The following is a 4,444-nucleotide window of genomic DNA, read 5'->3' as shown; positions in this document are numbered from 1 at the left end:
CTCACTCAGAATGGTGGGACTTAGGAGTTCCAGAAAGAAAATTATACTTTTAAAAGATTGTATTTTGTGCAGCTTTCATAGGTTGTTACTGCCTCTGCTTAGAGGAATCAGGGAACTTTTGGATTTCTTCTTGACTCAGGTGTTAAGGTACAGCAGTATCCCTATCTATTCTTACTGATGAAATTATGAAATTTTGGGGTTCAGAGTAAATGGCTAAGAATTCCTGAGCCATTTTGGGTGCAAAAAGGTGATTTTATTAAAGCATGGGAACAGGATCCATGGGCAGAAAGAGTAGCACTGGGGTTGTGAGGAGTGACTGATTATATGCTTTTAAGTTTGTGGAGGGAGGAAAGATAGAGATAAGTAAGTTTCTAAGGAACTTTGATGGAAGGCTTTCAGAACCTTGAAGGGCTAGCTGTTGTTAAGATAAGGTTACTTGTAGTCTTTAATAAAACTTAAACATTAAGGCACTAATGCAGCCATAAGTCCTCGGAGGAAGGTGCATTTTTCAGGTGTCTATTAGTGGGCTCCAAACTGTAGGATTTAATTTAAGCTACAATTCTTTTGCCTTTGTTTTCCTCCTCCCTACCAGGAGCCAAAGTGATTATGGAGGTGAGCACAGGTGCAAGAAATGTTGGGGGCAGTGTTATACCTGTTCAGCTATTCTTTTCTAATGGGGGAGCCTCCTTCCACCAGTAAGCTTGGAAGTCTAGGGAATTTTTTTTTTATGAAGCAAGATCATAATCCATTGATCATAACAACTAATAGAATAGTATATATCCCTTGTAAACAAAACAAAACAATCAAAATAACAACTAGTATTTATTAAGTGATTTATTAAGCAATGTCAGACCCTATGTTACACCGTTTACATATTTTGAACTTATTAAATACTCCCTTAACCTCCCCTCATTCAGATGAGAATCTGAAGGTCAGAGAGGTTAAAGAAATGTCCCATGACTGCACAGGTAAGAAGTGAGGGAACCAGAATTAGCCTTGGGAGTAGTCACTGAATGCACCACAAAGTTTGCTAAAAGATGAGAAGAGGGTGTATGCTTACACTGTTCTCATCAGATTTTAAACCAATGACCTTACCAGCCTCCTGAACTCTCATGAGGAGGGGCATCCTTACACCTCTTCCTGACCCCCAAGAAATCCCCCCGCACCACCAGGTGCCACTGTAGGATTATGTTCTGCATCACTTGCCCTGGATAGGCTCCCTTAGATGTCATGCTTGATATTTGACAGCTACTGTTCGAGCTGCATTTCACCAAATCTTAGACATTTGGTCTCTTTTTCTCTTTGGTATGCATAACTTGACTGCCTCAGTCTACTCCTACCTATCACTTTGACTTCAAGGACAACAATAGCCAGGTTGCTAAGTTCCTGGATGCATTGCTTAGCGTCCTCTCCATAATTTTAGGTGCCTAGTCACTTCCTTATTAGCACCAACAGATAAGCACTGCCTACAGAAATTCTTGTATAAGTCTAAACCTCCCTACCTTAATAAATTTCAGTGTGGCTAAAATCTATCTCAACGAGTACACAGGTAATCAATGGGAATATAATTTCTCTCCCTTACTCTCCATTAACACTTGATAGCATGAACTGGAACCCTGGGAGTAAATGAGGCCGATTACAATTGATTTTCACCTCCCACCTGGAGTCACAAAGCAGCCTCTGCTGATGCAGATGCAGGGTGCCAATGGCACTGAATGTACATCTTTTCTGGGGAGGAACAAGGCAGGATTAAAACTGTGTGCTTCCAGAGACTTTTCCCATAGAATATAGAAGCACAGGTGGGTGAGAGCCCACCTGACTGAGACCTTGAGAGCAGCGTCCCCTGTCCTAGGTGTAACACACTTACAAGTTTGGAGTAGATGCCCTCCAGTGATGGGGACAGGGAATTGCTGCTCTCAGCCCACTCAAGGCAGGCCCTGGCTGCCGTGGGCCTGTGCCCTGACTTCAGCCATGAGCAACTACATTTAAAGGATTTTTTAAAAGATAAGTCCATAGACAGAGGTGGGGACAGCAGAGTGTGAGAAAACTGGGCTCCAATTACATTCCCTGAACACCAGAGCTCAACTCTGCCCTTTGTTCAAGGCAGAAAAAGCTCACTTTGGGTTAGTGTCTAGAACCAGAAAAAAGAGTAAAGTCCCTTTACCTGCACAAGAAAACTCTAGGACAACTAAGATGGCTATAGCATCTGAGAGAAAAATTAACTGATTTTAGGCAGCAACAGTAACAGGACATTCCAGCTCTTGTGCTCTTGTTGGTTTGTCAAGGATAAACTCACCTCCCTGGGCAGTGTTTCTGAGTGCTACAGAGGCCTGATGCCTGTGCTAGAGACCAAATGAGGACAAGATATGTGAGATAGGACTTCAGCTTGAGGACCACATTGGGAGAAGGTAGGGCCTGATGACCAATCACAGATCCCTACTGGGGCAAGTACCCTGAGGATACATAAGGTAGAGGGCATTGCATGGTTGCCTAGTAGACCTTGTTTTTCCAAGTGTGGCCCTTGGGCCAGTAGCAACTGAAAATCCTGGAAACTTGTCAGAAATGGGGCATGTGAGGCCCCATCCCAGACCTGATGAAATTCAAGGAGATCCTTATGTACATAAAATTGTAAGCAACACCACTCTAGTCCAGCAGTTTTCAAACTGGACTGCACATTAGAATAACCAGAAGAGTTTCCAAAAATTCTGATTCTGAATAGTGGAGTGAGTTCTGTGCCTGTGAAGATAATGCTATGTTGATCAAAATCAAGTGCTTGGATGTGACCCAGCACTGCAAGTTTTGTAGCTGACATTAATACTGGGATACTGTTTTACAGTCTCTGAAATTGCCAGACAAAAACCCTCATTCACCTCTACGAATGGGTTGTTCTGGAATTGATAGAGCTGCGTGAATTGGGGGCTTCCAGGTCACTCCTGAGACAGACTGCTCCCATGATCATGTTAAAACAAACACAGCCAGAGCAGTGTGTTCATTTGAAGAACCTCTTGGCCAGGTCTTATTTCGATCCTCATGAGGTCTACCCAGATAGAAGTAGCAAAGAGAAGAGCAGCAATCTCCCAGTCCTTACCTGAGAAGTCAGTGGTGTCTCCATCTCATCTCATGGCATTACTGGGACAGGTACTGAAGTGGCAGCAACATCAGGGATTGCTTCCTCCTGGCATGACTACATAGATTTGTTCTGAGGCAAAGCAACCGTCAAAGATGTAGAAGAAGAAAAGTTTCCTACACAACTGAACCGTCATATTAAGTTTAGTCAGAAATCACATACAGAGTGTGCTCGATTTTCTCCAGATGGTCAGTATTTGGTCACTGGGCCTGTTGTTGGATTCACTGAAGTCTAGAACTTTACAACTGGAAAAATCAGAAAGGATCTTTAGTTCCAGGCCCAGGATGACTTTAGGATGATGGATAATGCTGTCCTCTGCATGTGTTTCAGCAGAGATAAAGAAATGTTAGCAACTGGGGTCCACAATGGAAAAAATCAAGGTATGGGGAAGACTCAAAGTGGACAGTGTTTAGGCGATTTGAAAGGGCACACAGTAAAGGTGTCACAGAAAAGCTTTTCTAAGGATAGCGGTCATATCCTTACTGCCTCTTTTGACCAGACAATTAGAATTCATGGTTTAAAATCTGGGAAAACCCTGAAGGAATTTTGTGGCCATTCCTCTTTTGTTAAATAGATTAACTTTTACACAAGATGGACATTGTATTATTAGTGCATCCTCTGATGGGACTGTAAATATCTGGAATATGAAGACCACAAAATGTTCAAATCCGTTTAAATCCCTGGGCAGCATTGCAGGGACAGATATCACTATCAACAGTGTGATACTGCTTCCTAAAAACCCAGAGCACTTTGTGGTATGTGGCAGATCAAATACAGTGGTCATCATGAACATGCAGGGGCAGATTGTCAGAAACTTCATCTCTAGTAAGAAACAAAGAAGGTGGTGATTCTGTTTGCCATGCCCTATCTCCCTGTGGTGAATGGATCTGCTGTGTAGGAGGACTTTGTGCTCTCCTGTGTTAGCACAGTCACCGGCAAACTCGAGAGAACTTTGACAATTCACAAGAAGGATGTGACTGGTATCACACATCACTCTCATCAGAATCTGATTGCTACCCATGGTGAAAATGGGCTCCTAAAGCTCTGGAAACCCTAATTCTACTTTTCATTTAAAATTCACTTGACATTTTAACAATATTTATTCTTCTAATCCATGAACATGGAATGTTTTTCCATTTCTTTGTATCTTCTTCAATTTCCTTCATAAGCTTTCTGTATTTTTCAGCATACAGATCTTTTACATCTTTGGTTAGATTTATTGCTAGGTATTTTATGCTTCTTGGTGCAATTGTGAATGGGATCAGTTTATTTGTCTTTCTGTTGCTTCATTATTAGTGTATAAGAATGCAACTGATT

General features: G+C 42.1%; 1 pseudogene; it reads left to right on the top strand.

Annotated features, from left to right (window-relative positions):
* Positions 1-1,880: 1,880 nt before the first annotated feature.
* On the top strand, positions 1,881-4,184 carry LOC124503892 (WD40 repeat-containing protein SMU1-like; annotated as a pseudogene).
* Positions 4,185-4,444: the final 260 nt, after the last annotated feature.

The sequence above is a fragment of the Lynx rufus genome, unplaced genomic scaffold (assembly GCF_022079265.1).
Source record: "Lynx rufus isolate CCGP_SWC_20201006 ecotype Redwood Valley unplaced genomic scaffold, mLynRuf1.p SCAF_8, whole genome shotgun sequence".
NCBI classification, from domain to species: Eukaryota; Metazoa; Chordata; class Mammalia; order Carnivora; family Felidae; genus Lynx; species Lynx rufus.
The sequence above is the reverse complement of the archived record's forward strand: the minus strand, read 5'-3'. Positions and strand labels throughout refer to the sequence as shown.